Source organism: Engystomops pustulosus, chromosome 1, assembly GCF_040894005.1.
Source record: "Engystomops pustulosus chromosome 1, aEngPut4.maternal, whole genome shotgun sequence".
NCBI classification, from domain to species: domain Eukaryota; kingdom Metazoa; phylum Chordata; class Amphibia; order Anura; family Leptodactylidae; genus Engystomops; species Engystomops pustulosus.
In genome coordinates this window covers 130,677,892-130,693,758 of record NC_092411.1, presented here as the reverse complement: position 1 = coordinate 130,693,758, position 15,867 = coordinate 130,677,892, and positions in this window count along the sequence as shown.

Genomic DNA, 15,867 nt, shown 5'->3' with positions numbered 1-15,867 from the left:
GATATAACTCCACCTAATTTAGAAAGCCCTTAATATTTAGTGAATCATAAAAACAAACAAAGCTCTGTTTTGTGATTAATGACTTTGAGTTTTGTTGTTTTCACTTATTTATAGCAGTATGGAATACCCCTTTAAGCTGTTGCAGCAGTTAATTTAACTGCAGTTCCTGGTTCGGCCACTATACAATGCATGCTGCATAGATATGCAATAGCCGCATCAGTCGTAAGAATGATACATTTTACGGTTTATTAATGGGTGTGTTGACTGTCGGGCTACTGTGAGTCTGCTATTAATGGCCTATTTTAAGGGTTCATACACATGTTGGAGATGCCCTCCCCACTTCCTGTCTTCGATGATTTAAAAAAAAAAAAAAAAACCTGCTCTAAAATGATTTCCATGGATCAGATGCTAAAAAGAATATCTTGAAAGGTGGTATGCTCCTAATCTTTGATTCTCTTCACACAGTGTGGATTGTATGCTTATTTTGTTTAGTATAATCCACAGTGTAATACAGCATTGGAATACATCCATACAGCTGTATGCCCTCCCGGATGGCATAGAGCTGTGCGCTGGAGAGAAGCAGGTGACACCTCCCCCCTCCATAGAAAAAAAACGCTGCACTGCCGAAGACACGGAAAGACAGAACATGCTCTCTTTTCCCTTGGCACGGATTGGTGCCACACATGTGTAGCACTGTACCGCCGTCTATGGGGACGTATAAGCGGACGCATATACATCCCCCACCAGACGGCCATGTGAATGAGGCCTTACAGTGAATTGGAAAAAGTGGATAATGCTTTTTATTATCGTTGTGGAAATTGTCTGGATTTGATGCAGATTGTTGCTTGACATGACATCAGATCAAGAGAAATGCAACTTATTAAACAATGCATGTAAGTCTGCAACAAATCCGCTACAGAAATATCATAAATACACTAAAAAAAAGTGCTTATTTAATACAGATTTTCCACATGACAATCCAAATTCGAATAGTCAAAGGGAACCCGTTACCTGTTCTAGGGTATAAAATATCAGCATTCCCGCTGTTAATGGATAGACTTGGCTATAAAGCTATATGCAAATGATTTTGATGAAAATTATCACTTTTGCCAGAAATAATGTTGCATTGAGAGGTAGTAATGGAATCTTCACTTTAAACACCACTACATTGCACCATGTTCTTAGGTGCTGCAGAGGTAAGATTTTCATGAGATAGACTGTTAAGAGACATGGGTGGAAATGGATATAAACTATAAAAAGAAAAACACAAATTAGAAAATCAAACTTTTAAAATTCTAAAGTTTCCCCAGAATTTATGGCTGCACTGCAGGATATAAACTGGGATCAGACACTGTGTATGATAACACTAATGTAGATTACACCCTGCGTGGCTTACAGCTGCAGTTAAAAGGGCAATAAATGATAAAAAGAGGGCATTCAAGAAGTCGCCTGAGGCATTCAATTTGCCAAAAGCTGAGAAGGAAATAAAATCAGCCAAAATACAAAATTAAATAGAAGTGGCCAAAGATAGCAAAACCAATGCTAATACTTGAAGTACATAAAAAAATAGGTCAGAGCAGTCGGAACCCCTATATACTGAAAATGGGGTTTGGTAACTGGAGACCAAGAGAAAAAAAAAATCCATACTAACTGGATTTTTTTAAGCATCATTTATACAACACAAGAAAAGTTCTGACGGTCATGGATCCTGTAATAATCTAGACTGGATGAATGTAGACATGATCCAATGTAAGCTGATTAAAATTAATGTGTACAAGGCTCCTGGACCGGATGGGTTACACCTCAGAGTTATTAAAGAACTAAGATCTTGTTATTGCGGTGCTGCTTTTTAAAGTCTTCAGAGATTCCCTAATGACCGGTATGGTGCCAAGTGACTGACACACGGCTAACATGATGCCAATAATTAAAAAGGACTTTAGAACTTCAAGCAATTATAGGCCTATTGGTTTGGCAGGAATCATTTGCAATTGGATTGAAAACTGGCTGAAGGATTTTATCCAGACAGTTGTGGTGAATGATCCCTACTCGGAATGGTCGCCAGTTATAGGTGGTGTACCCCACGGTTCTGTGCTAGGTCTTCTGTTATTTAATTTATTGATTCATGATAGAGGTAGGAATAAATTCAAACAAGCTGGATAGAGTAGACTCCAAAATGACTACACCAGAACCATAGAAAAAGGTGAGTGTATATTTAAAACATAACTTTTAATAAATACAGATTAAAATGGAGCTGGAAAGGGTACAATGAAGAGCCACAAAAAGGATAAGGGGTATGGAGGGTCATGGTTATGTGGAAAGATTAAAACAATAAGATATATTTAGTTTTGAAAAGGGACCACTAACACTGGACATGATTAATTTAAATAAATATATAAATGGTCCATACAAAATATATGGTGGTAAGTTGTTTTAGGTTAAATCAAATCAAAAGACAAGGGGACACACTCTCCACCTGGAGAAAACAAGGTTTGATCACCAGGCATACAGGCGACAGGGCTTCTTTACTGCAAGAATTGTAAACCTGTGGAATAGCTTGCCTCAGGAGCTGGTCACAGTAGGGACAGCAGAGAGCTTCAAGAAGGGTCTAGATGCCTTTTTACACCTAAATAACATTGAGTGTTATTTTATAATATAGAATGGCTTCCATTACATGTGTCTTTTTTTCAACCATATAAACTATGTACAGTGGGGGGGGGGGATTTAGTCAGCCACAAGTTGTGCAGGTTCTTCCACTTGATAAGAGGCCTGTAACTGACATCGTAGGTAGACCTCAACTATGTAGGGTAAAATGTGAAAACAAATACATAAAATCACATTATCTGATTTTTAAATAATTTATTTGCAAATTATGGTGGAAAATTAGTATTTTGTCAATAACATAAGTTTACCTCAATGCTTTGTTATATATCCTTTGTTGGCAATTACAGGGGTCAAATGTTTTCTGTAGGTCTCACAAGGTTGGCACACATTATTGCTGGTATGTTGACCCATTCCTCCATGCAGATCTCCTGTAGATCAGTGATGTTTTGGGGCTGTCGATGGGCAAAATGGACTTCCTACTCCCTCCACTCCATGACCTTGATAAGCTTCTTACGAAGCCGATCCTTTATTGCCCTGGCGGTGTGCTTTGCATCATTGTCATGCTGAAAGACCCAGCCACATTTCATCTTCACAATACATGACCCCATTCATTCTTTCATGTACACGGATCAGTTGTCGTGGTCCCTTTGCAGAGAAACAGGCCGAAAGCACGATGTTGCCACCCTCATGCTTCACAGTAGGTGTGGTGTTATTTGGAGGCAGCTTAGTATTCACTCTCCTCCAAACACGCAGAGTTTTGTTTCTACCAAAAACTTCTTCTTTGGTTTCATCTGATCATATGACATTCACCAAATACTCTTCTGAAACATTCAAATGCTCTCTAGCAAACTTCAAACAGGTTTGGATCTGTACTTGCTTAAGCAGGGAGACACGTCTGGCAATGGATGATTTGAGTCCCTGGCATTCTGCAGATCATTCTCTAGTTCCCCCCGGTGTGGTTTTGTGATTTTTGGAGTCGGTAAGCCAAACTTCCGTCTCTGACTTCTCAATTTCCTTAACCTAAGCTAGAGCTCCATCTCGTCCAAAATGGTCACCAACTTCATGACTTTAACTCCCCAGTTCTGTTTTCCTGGTCACTCTAGCAGTGCTGAGATAAAAGTGGACATTTATGCCATTGCCTTATTCATCAGATCTGTAGCACAGGAACTTTATTGCTGAGCATCTCCATAAAGTGCAACACACATTAATCTCAACTAAAAGCCTAGAAGAGGGGTGCACAACCCGTTCCGACAGGCCACATGCAACATGTGAAGCCAAGAGTTGCGGTCCGCACCCTGCTGATAGTCACAGTCCAATAAGCGTTTCCAAATCTGATGGCAATGTTTATTGATGCAAAAGGCTGGGTAGTAGTGAGTGCAGCTGAAAAGTCCTCACTGCTCCTAGATCCTTGGTTCCTGACTCCAGACACTGTTTGCATGTGTCACGTTAAGAACACTGAGCAGAAGGGCCCAAGGAGCAGGAGAGGACCCAGGAATGGTAAGTAGTTCTCATCTGTACTGTACTACTACCGGATCGTCTCCTACTACTGTCACAGCTCTGCTCCGGCATATAGAGGACAGAAGCTGCAGTGTGGTGCAGGGAGTAGAGGAGTCTGGGGGTCTCCAGTATTAGGAGTTTCACGCTCTGGGAGGAGGAGGAGTCTACAGTACTTTTAGTCTGCTCTGGAGGTTTCCAGTATTATTTGTCTGCTCTGTGGGTCTGCAGTATTTTTAGTTTGCTATGGGTTCTCCAGTATTATTTGTCTGCTTTGGGGTTCTCATGTATTATTATTGTCTCTCCATTAATATCGTTGACTGCTCTGGGTTCTGCAATACTATTATTGTCTACTCTGAATGCAGTATTTGGTTGATGGGGTGGTATTTATTACTGTACACTGGTATTTATAATTTCTCGGTTGCTGTACTGTGGTTGTTGGTACATCTTGGGTTCTGGTTACTAATGCAGCCCGTTAAAGTTGAGCAGTATGACAATGTGGCCTTTGAATCAAAAAATGTTATTTTCCCCTGGTCCCTGGATTAATTTTTACATCAGGAAAAGAACAGACATTTAACCCCTTAGTGATGCAGCCTGAAAAGGCTCTAGTGAATTTAGTCTTCAGTGATTTTACGTATGCGCCAGTTTAAAGGCCATATCTTTTTTTGCATGCTACTTCAACATTTTTTGCAGTGTTTTTTTACAAGACACATACAACTAGTTAAAAAGGTAATAAAAGTTTAAACATTCATTATCATTTTTATTTGGGGTTAAAAGTGGTAAAAAGGCGCTTTTTTTGTCATTTATAGTAATTTTTTTTCTATTTTCAAATTAACTCAAAATGAACATTATTAATGAATTCCCTATTTTGTTTTGGTCGTTTTGATAAATAATATGTATAGTCTCGGGCAAACTGGCCGACTTTGGCAATGCTTTTTGTAGTGTAGCGGGGGATTTTTTTAATTATATGGGGAAATATCATTGTATTTTTATGAATATTGATTAATATTTTTGTGTGTGTGTGTTTTTACTTTATATGTCTACCGTGAGGTCATAAAAAACCCCTGGGGGGAAATTTTCACTTTTTTAAAAAATTTTACTTTATTTTTTCTCTTTTACAAGTTTTCTCCTCTAATTGAGGCATCTATAAGAGCCCCAGTTACAGGGGGAAATGACCGGCTGTGACTAGTGGTGCTGATCAGAGCTGGACTGGGTCTAATTAGACCCAGCAGCTCTGTTTAACCCGGCAGACACGTGATCGCCTGCGCCCGCGCCAGCTTTGCTTCACTATGCATCACGCTCACTCAGCGCGATGCGGTGAGGAGCAGAGAAGGGAGAAGTTATAACTAACTGCATCTCCCTTCTCCCGTGTCTCCACGTGAGCGGTCCCAAAGAAGTTAAAGGAAATTTCATAATTTTTATAATTTAATACATATTTGTGGGGTCGGTTCATTTTTTTACAACTTTGTTTCCACGGCTAGAGATGATAAAATATTACCACTTTAAGACAAATTTAATACAGATACAATTGTGAGTCCATATTACAGTTGGCAAACCCAGCCCATCCATGAGTGATATCACTTAGATAAATAGTGCCATCGGGTTCTCTGGTGGGTAGTCAGTCATACCTTGCATTTTATTTTTCGACTTCCCAGGAAAGCAGAGAACAAAGGCATCTCAATGAAAACGTCTTTTGTTGAAAACAGAAAATATGGTGTGAATATGTTATTTTTGTGACCATGTGTGCTGCGACTATTTAATATGTAGTAGTACTTATATTTCCTGTGCTGTAAGCACTGTTATACCATAAGCTGTGGAGTTGTACCAAGCACCTGACACATTGCAGCCCACTTAGCTTTGATGCTAGATGCATGAGTAAGTGACATAGTGATCATTTTCCGCACAGGAATAAAGCCAGACCTTTGAATGTGTGATCCAGAAACCCATTAGTGCTTCTTCCCTAGGTAAGAAAAGGGGCCACTAGTGATTCAGGTTTGAATGATGAAATGTGGCAGAACATATCCGAAGCCAGCATATTATGCAATTCAATAAATGTTGGACACTTCCAGGCATAAAATATAGTTTCCTATCAACCTATAGTTTCCCTACTTAACTCTATAACTACACCAAATGGTAGCAATCCATGAGTGAGCACTGCTTTGGCATTGCTTCCAGCTGTGAGATGGTTAATTGAAAATTGTCTTATGCTCTCCTGTTTGCAATAACTGACATCTTTACTGCTATCATATTAAAAACACTAGACCAGCATAAGATAACACTTATCAATAAACTAAAACATTTGTGTTGGCTCCTATATATTGTCTCGTTTTCTATAAATACTTAACATATGTTGCTGCATGTTTGTAATGTGATTCTCCTTGGAAACCATTTCGGAAAATATTAATTCAGGAGGATTTTTTTTTTATATTAATAGTAAAATTCTGCATACCACTTCAGAAATGATGGAATTACTTCCAATTGCCGGTATATAAAGTAAAGGTGGATCCCTTTATTCTCTTATATAATTTGGTTAATTTGAGTAGGAAAATGTGCAAATGTGTAAAGTATTGTAGGTCCATATTAGCTTTGGCACACGGCACATTCAGGATTGCCCATGGGATAACAGTAAGTAAAGCCATGTGTAGAAAATAAAGAATAATGTATGTGGAGCTATAAACAACAGGATTGGATTTCCAGCCATACTTTACAGCCGCCTGATCAGGGCCTGAGAGGTTCATGCTGATAAATGACAGTTGAGTACAATGGGATATGTTTTATTAACATTCCTTAAACATTTGATAAAGGGTGCTGGTGAATTTTAGCCAATTCCAGATCAACTCTGTGATATTCAGTTATGGGATGTGCAAACAGATGTTACAGATATGCATAAGCCATTATAATGCTGACTTTGCAGTATTGCTAGATTGTTTTTAAAGAAAACTAGATTTGTATTAAAAAGAATCACTAGGATCAGTTTTTAGGATAATAGAGGGAGTATAACATGTGACTGATACAAAATCACACAAATATTATTGCTATTTATTGTACATAGTTGTCACAAAAAGTTAGGGATATTTGGCTTTTGGGTGAAATTTATGGAAAACATTATGGGGCACATTTACTAAGAATGTAGGAAACTTCACTAAAAGTTCTCTTCCTGTGTATAATGCTTCTTAAATACCTGTGCAAGCAGTTTACACCTAAAAGAAAGTGCAAAGTCCATCAGAAACCTGGCGCAAAGCCCTTAGTAAAAGTTCACACTACAGTGATACTATGTCAGTAGGGTATTTAAAGGGAATCTGTCAGCAGGTTTTACCCCCCAAAACTATCAGTCCCCTCAGGTAGGGTATGAAGTGTCCTTTTTTAAATTCTCTTTTTTAAAATCATTTTTTTATTGAAATATTTATGGATTTAAAAATGGCAAAAAGTGGTGTTTCAGACATTTGGACGCTATTTTCCGTTACGGTGTGTTAGGATCAGTGGATCCTCTGGACCACCGCGGGAGATGTAACTAGCCAACACCCAGAACCGGAGCCTAGCGGCACCTGGTTTTCAACAGAGCCCGCCGCAAAGCGGGTTGGACTTGCTGCGGCAGGATACCACTAGGTCGTTCCCAGGTGTGACTAGCCCACGGTGGCAGCCGAGGTCGAGGTACCTTAGCGGATGACAATCTCGTAGACAGGTCCAGGCACAGGGTCAGGGCAGGCGGCAGAGATGCAACGTCAGGTTCAAGTCCGGGGTCAGCAACAGGAGGTCCAGGCACACGGAACACAGCAACATGGAGGAACTCAGGTAACACGGCAACACAGGACTCAGGAGCGGGAACACACGGGAATACACAGGAATACACGGGAACGCAGGAATACTCACTTGGAAGCTTTCTCTAAGGCTATGAGGCACAAAGATCCGGCAAGGAACACAGGAAGAGGCAGGATTCTTAAAGGTGAGGTGTTCAGCCAGTGCACCAATTAGCGATGCGCTGGCCCTTTAAATTTTCGGCAGGAGCCGCGCGCGCGCCCTAGGAGGCAGGGACGCGCACGCACGGCAGTCCGAGGAAGCGCAGGAGCCGGGAGAGGTAAGTGAGACTGGGCAGCAGCGGGGGCACATGAAGGAGCACGGATGCACCCGCGATCTGTGACAGGGATCGCGGGAGCACCCGTGACAGTACCCCCCCCCCCCCTTCGGCCTCCCTCTCTTCTTGGGCCTGAGAAAACGTTGGAGCAGGCTCTTGTCCAGGATGTTATCCTCTGGCTCCCAGGATCTCTCCTCAGGACCAAATCTCCAGGATCTCTTTCACCTCCAAGACATTGGTGGAATCAGCTTGTGGTGCCGGAGGAGGAGGAGTAATTTTTCGGTTGAAGCGGTTGAAGATGACTGGCTTAAGGAGAGAAACGTGGAAAGAATTAGGAATGCGCATGCTGGGAGGCAGACACAACTTGTAAGCCACCGGGTTGATGCGGCCGAGAATTTCAAATGGACCCAAGAACCGAGGTCCCAATTTATAGCTTGGGATCTTCAGCCGAACATACTTGGCGGACAGCCAGACCCTGTCACCAGGAACTAAAACAGGAAATGGTCGGCGTCTTTTGTCTGCTTGTCGCTTGGTCTGGGCTGTAGCTCGGAGCAATGTGGTGTGGACTTGCTCCCAGATGGCTTTCAGATCACGTACCAGGTCCTCCACAGCAGGAACATCTGCAGACGTGGGTAACGGAAGAGGAGGCCGAGGATGCAGTCCGTAGTTAATAAAAATGGGAGCAGAACCGGCAGAAGTGGAGTCCAGGGAATTGTAAGAGAACTCCGCCCATGGTAGAAGAGATTCCCAGTCGTCCTGACGGGCAGAGACGAAGTGGCGGAGATAGCAACCTAAAGTCTGATTCACCCTCTCCACTTGGCCGTTACTCTGTGGGTGATAGGCAGAAGAGAAGTCCAAGTTCACCTGCAACTGGTTGCACAGAGATCTCCAGAATTTGGACACAAACTGAACTCCTCGATCCGAGACGATGTGCTGAGGGAGACCATGAAGCCGGAAAATATGCTGGAAGAAGAGGCTGGCGAGACGTGGAGCAGAAGGCAAACCTGGTAGAGGGACAAAGTGAGACATCTTCGAAAAGCGGTCAGTCACCACCCAGATAACGGTGTTGCCAGAAGATGGCGGTAGATCCGTAACAAAGTCCATAGCCACATGAGACCATGGGCTGGTAGGCACGGGTAACGGCAACAGAAGACCAGCAGGTTTTAGTCGTGAAGGCTTGTTGCGGGCACAAGAGGCACAGGAACCCGCAAAATCCCGAACGTCCTTGACCAAATCAGGCCACCAGTAGAATCGGGAAATTAAGGCCACAGAGCGCTGCACCCCAGGGTGCCCAGCCACACGAGAAGAATGTCCCCAGGTCAGAATCCTCTTTCGGAGACCAGGTCGCACATAAGTCTTGCCGGGAGGCAGCTGCCGGAGGTCCACCGGCGCAGCAAGCACAAGTCTCTCTGGAGGAACAATATGCCTCGGAGCAGAGTCCTCCCCCATAACATCAGAAGCACAGGACAAGGCGTCAGCCTTGATGTTTTTCTCTGCAGGGCGAAAATGGATTCGGAAGTCAAAGCGAGAAAAGAAGAGGGACCACCGGGCTTGACGTGGATTCAAACACTGAGCCGTCTGAAGGTACTGAAGGTTTTTGTGGTCCGTGAAAATGCTGACTGGAAATCGGGCTCCCTCCAGCAGATGACGCCACTCTTCCAAAGCCAGCTTGATGGCTAGAAGCTCCCGATCTCCAATGGAATAATTTCTCTCCGCGGAGGAGAAGGTTTTGGAGAAGAAACCACAAGTGAGTGTTCGTCCCCTGGGACCCTTCTGGGTAAGGACTGCCCCAGCACCCACGGAGGAGGCATCAACCTCCACCAGGAACGGCTTTTCAGTATCCGGTCGGGTAAGGACTGAAGCGGAGGAAAAAGCAGTTTTTAATTTCGTGAAGGCTTCTTCTGCTGCTGGTGGCCAGACACGGGGATTAGCACCCTTTTTCGTAAGCGCCACCATCGGCGCGACCAAAGATGAGAAGTGTGGGATAAATTGTCTATAATAATTAGCAAAGCCCAGAAATCTTTGTATAGCTCGCAGTCCCACTGGGCGTGGCCACTGAAGAACCGCAGATAACTTGGCAGGATCCATCTGCAAACCTTTATCAGAAATTATGTAGCCGAGAAATGGAAGGCTCCTCTGATGAAAGTGGCACTTCTCCAGCTTGGCATAGAGGTGGTTTGTCCTGAGGCGGCTGAGAACTTGCCGTACTTGAGACTGGTGGGACTCCAGATTGGCAGAATACACAAGGATGTCATCCAGGTACACCACAACACAACTGTACAATAAGTCCAGGAAAATATCATTTACAAATTCCTGGAAAACGGCTGGCGCATTAAAAAATCTGAAGGGCATAACTAGATATTCAAAATGCCCATCACGGGTGTTAAAGGCGGTCTTCCACTCGTCACCCTTCCTGATGCGGATGAGGTTGTAGGCCCCACGAAGATCCAATTTGGAAAAAATTCTTGCACCCCGCAGACGATCAAATAGCTCCGTGATAAGCGGCAGAGGATAGCGGTTCTTAACGGTGACCTTGTTAAGACCGCGATAGTCTATACAGGGGCGGAGAGAGCCATCCTTTTTTGTGACAAAAAAGAAACCACCGCCAGCTGGCGAGGAGGATTTGCGGATGAAACCTCTTTGCAGATTTTCCTTAACATATTCCGACATAGCGGCAGTCTCAGGAACCGAGAGCGGATACACCCGACCCCGTGGTGGAGAAGATCCAGGCAGCAGGTCAATGGGGACATCATAGGGACGATGTGGAGGAAGGATCTCGGCTTGTTTTTTAGAAAGATAAGCCGGGGTAGCAGGGGTCGCAGCGGCCGCTTCAGGAGACTGTTGCTAATGTTGGGTAGCTAGTAGTTGTTGTAGCATGGCGGTGACTTGCTCCAGCTGATTCCGCTGTGCTGCAATCTGCCGGGACTGGTGGATCACGATGGTGGCGAGATCAGGCTGACTGGGAGAAGGAGCCTCGGCGGGATCCATGGCCGGATCTTACTGTTAGGATCAGTGGATCCTCTGGACCACCGCGGGAGATGTAACTAGCCAACACCCGGAACCGGAGCCTAGCGGCACCTGGTATTCACCAGAGCCCGCCGCAAAGCGGGTTGGACTTGCTGCGGCAGGATACCACTAGGTCGTTCCCAGGTGTGACTAGCCCACAGTGGCAGCCGAAGTCGAGGTACCTTAGCGGATGACAATCTCGTAGACAGGTCCAGGCACAGGGTCAGGGCAGGCGGCAGAACAGCAACGTCAGGTTCAAGTCCGGGGTCAGCAACAGGAGGTCCAGGCAGGTGGGAACGGGAACACAGGCACACGGAACACAGCAACACGGAGGAACTCAGGTAACATGGCAACACAGGACTCAGAAGCGGGAACACACAGGAATACACAGGAATACACGGGAACGCAGGAATACACGGGAACGCAGGAATACTCGCTTGGAAGCTTTCTCTAAGGCTATGAGGCACAAAGATCCGTCTGGGGACGCGCGCGCACGGCAGTCCGAGGAAGCGCAGGAGCCGGGAGAGGTAAGTGAGACTGGGCAGCAGCGGGGGCACATGAAGGAGCACGGATGCGCCCGCGATCCGTGACAGGGATCGCGGGAGCACCCGTGACACGGTGTTCGTGGTTGGTATATAATGTTTTCTATATTTTGATAGAATGGGCATTTTGGGATGTGGCGATACCTAATATGTTTATGATTTTTACTGTTTATGTATTTTTAGGTTCTAGGGGAGGGGTTGTACTCTAAACTTCTAAATAATAATTATTTTTTTATGTATGTTTTTTTTTTACTTGCCTCATAGGGTACTTTAACCCTGGAGGGTCTGATCCCTCATACAATATACTCCAATACTACTTTATTGCAGTATATAGTAAATTTACTGCTGCTCTCTAATAGTCAGCCATTGGCAGGCTATTACAGATCAGTATACATGACAGGCCTACAAGTCTCTTTGAGACTGTAGTCTGCCATGGCAACCAATCGGTGCCCTCCGATGACCTCACAGGGGGCACCAATTGGCCATACACGCCATACACACGGCAGCACCCTGGCGTAAAAGTATGTTGTGGTGTTTGAAAGGGTTAAAGGGACCTGACAGGAGATTCATGGTAGTCTAAACACAGCAAGAATAAATAAGGATTGACTTCTCTTTGTAACTACAGTAAATGTAATACTGAGATGTTGTCAAGTAACAGAGAATATGTTGTTTTTAAACATCTGGGATAGGAGAGAAAATTCGGCGAAGCATATGGAGAAGATTCTATCATTCCCTGTACAAAGCGTAGCGCATCTGCTGATAGGATCACATTCATGTGAGAGTAGATGATGTTCTTTGTAGGTAATGAAATAACGGACTATAAGCATTCAGTACCTACTCACCCTCTTAGGCTCCAGCATTGTCTGTGGCCTAACTCTATATATAGAAGATGGTGTATAGGTGGGCACTAATAAGGGCCGGTGCCAGATTTCTTAATATGAAAATTTTAATTTATGTAATCTAATTATATACAAATAAATACAAAGATAATGCAAAATCAGACCTACAGACGTCTGTACATAAAAGTTTGGTCTTTATAACAAAAAACAACTGGTTTAAAATAAAGTTTAAAAAAAAAAAATGGTTTAAGGATAAGTATTTTACTTATATTGTGAGGTATAAGAGAAAAATATTTTTATATAAAAACGTTCATATGCATATGGTAAAAAAGTGGATATCCAGGAGGTATCTTTTGCAACTGGCAGGATATAGGGCCCTATATCTGCAGTATATGTGGCTAAAAGAAATGGGATCGGCCCAATGATATGTTGCAATTAGCGTTATGTGGACAGGCACTCACCGTTCGTTGGTTCTGGCTTGTTCTCGTCACAGACCCCGGTTTCTCCGTATCGGAGGATAATAGAAGGTTGTATGAAATATGTCGTCTTCACCGCCACGTGTGTTGCGCAATGGTGTTCAAGGCGCCTGTTTTGGCGTGGATCTTGCGTCAGATGACAGAGTTTCTGCAGCTTTATAACTTCTTATAGGTACACCTGTCCAACTGCTCGTTAACACTTAATTTCTAATCAGCCAATCACATGGCGGCAACTCAGTGCATTTAGGCATGTAGACATGGTCAAGACAATCTCCTGCAGTTCAAACCGAGCATCAGTATGGGGAAGAAAGGTGATTTGAGTGCCTTTGAACGTGGCATGGTTGTTGGTGCCAGAAGGGCTGGTCTGAGTATTTCAGCTGATCTACTGGGATTTTCACGCACAAAAAAAAACGACAAATCTGCGGCAACTGTGTGATGCCATCATGTCAATATGGACCAAAATCTCTGAGGAATGCTTCCAGCACCTTGTTGAATCTATGCCACGAAGAATTGAGGCAGTTCTGAAGGCAAAAGGGGGTCCAACCCGTTACTAGCATGGTGTACCTAATAAAGTGGCCAGTGAGTGTACATCATGGGTTCCGTTGTTGTACGGTAGACAATCACAATAGACATAGTATACATCATAGGTTCCAATGGTATATGCTAGTTCCTGCAGATCGTTAAATAGCTTGAGGTGTGATGCATAGTGTGGGTGTTTTGCAGAGCTCCAACAGTACCCCTGCCGGCGCTTAAGCTGCCTACCACCATAGCTGCGTGCTATCGCCTTCCATGTGGTGGGTTTTTCCTCATCTGGGTGCACCGATATCTCCGACACTGGCGCTCTTGACTGCCTGGGCAGATACGTTGCTCTATTGCACTCAGTGTGGTGACCCAAAGCTGCCCAGTGATGGTCACCCAATGGCTGCCGGCATGGATTAGTAATGGAGGGGAGGTCTAGTTGCCAGGTGCCTGGATTAAGATGGTGGTGGCAAGCGGGCGGAGTACCTGGATGTGGAAGTTACCAGTTGCCATTGTAGAGCAGCAGTAGTGTCCCTTGTATCATACCTAGTTTGGAAAGGACACAGCCTGCATCCATGTGGGCATGGGATCCCTAGGCCTATTGTACTAAAGGCACACACTAGTGGCTCCATGTTCAATACCAACTTGGTATGCTGCACATACACCTTGTGGCTGTAGTGGCTTCAGAGTGCATGTGGAGGCAGTGTGGCAGCATCAGGCAGCTGGTCTTTGTCTTTGCGGTGCTGGTGGAGTGCTTGCGATGGATGAAGATCCTGAGGCAGCTCCGACAATTTGTCCAGTTCGGCCTGTTTGTTGGTAGAGGAGTCGGGCAGGAGCAGCAGGTGGTGAACTGCGTCGAACATGCAGCTGGTCTGTGCTGTCACGACACTGGTTGGGTGCTTACGATAGATGAAAATCCCGAACCACCTGTTGGACCGGTGAGGACGTCAAGCTGTGGACATAGGCCGTGGTAGTTGGTAGTGTCAGATGCGGTGGGGATTGTGGGGGCCTTGGGGGATTCACAGGCCGCACAACTGTTTAGTGGGGTCACTCAGCTGTGACCTAGGCCTCGCAGTTGCAACTTGTTCCTTTTGCTTCCAGGCTGCCTCTGTCTTTGTGGACTTTCATTACTGGTTGGATGAGGGAAACCGTGGCACCTTATGTAAAAGGTGACTGGATCAAGGGGAAAACACGGGGGAATAAGGGGGAAAGGGGAGAGGGAGGCTGGAGCGAGTACAGAGGCAGCCACCTATCAAAGCGTTATCTTAAAATGCCTTTAGCATCAATTACAGATTGACAGCGATGTAAAATGCTGATGACAATTCAACTAATTGTCTACTGAGGCATGGCATTGCCCATTCTTCTTGAAAGGCAGCCCTCAGATCATTGAGGTTCTGGGGTTCAGAGTTATATGCCTCTACACAGTGACTCAATGATCCAATATGTTTTCAAGGAGATTCAGGCTGGAGGCCACTCCATTTGAGGTCCCCAGTCTCAGGTTCCTAGGTCCCTAGACTCTCAGGAGCTGTTCCCTAATTATATGATCTCTATGATTTGTCGAGATAGATTAAATTATTTGTTCCTGTGTTGTTCATGCAGAGGCATATTGACTAGATTAAGTAATATGGGCTTGTCACTATACCATTCACAAATTGTAGGATGTAAGGCTCGTCTGGTGACAATAGTGACATATGTATAGCACTCTCATTGAAATCTCAAAAATTGTTTGGCGCCCTCATTTCTGTGAATCAACTTTTATCAGCAGAACAAACTGAGGAATGCTGGTTCCTTGTCCAGTGTAGACGTTTCCTGGCTGGTGCATGAGTATTATCTCTGTGCTTGGTGGTCTGGTCAGGTACCATCTGTGCAGGACAATAGTTTCGTGATAGAAACTTTGTACTATGCTAGGAAGACAGATGCAAAATACTGGATGTTTCCTAACTCTCCTTGGGTACGATCAGTTAATTCTACCATCCCCCTCAAGAAGTGGTTGTACTTACGATTGAAGGAGATAAAATTCCATAGCACATGGTGCCATGGCTACTGGTTATTTCCTGTCCCTGCACCGGTATGGACCTCTTTTATTCTGTGTGTATTTTTCTTGCTCCTCAAATACCCTTCTTGTGTATGTTTTTGTGATACTGACTGGGCTCCATGTGGCTACATTATTGACATCCAGGGACCTGTGTTTCCCTCTGTTTTTAATAATCTATATTGTTGAGCAAAAACTAATTGCTTGGGAGGCACATGCACGGTGCTTAGTGGGAGCAGACATGTTCTGCTGAACTCTGTTCCTGGATCCGTTTTGCTGCAGCAAA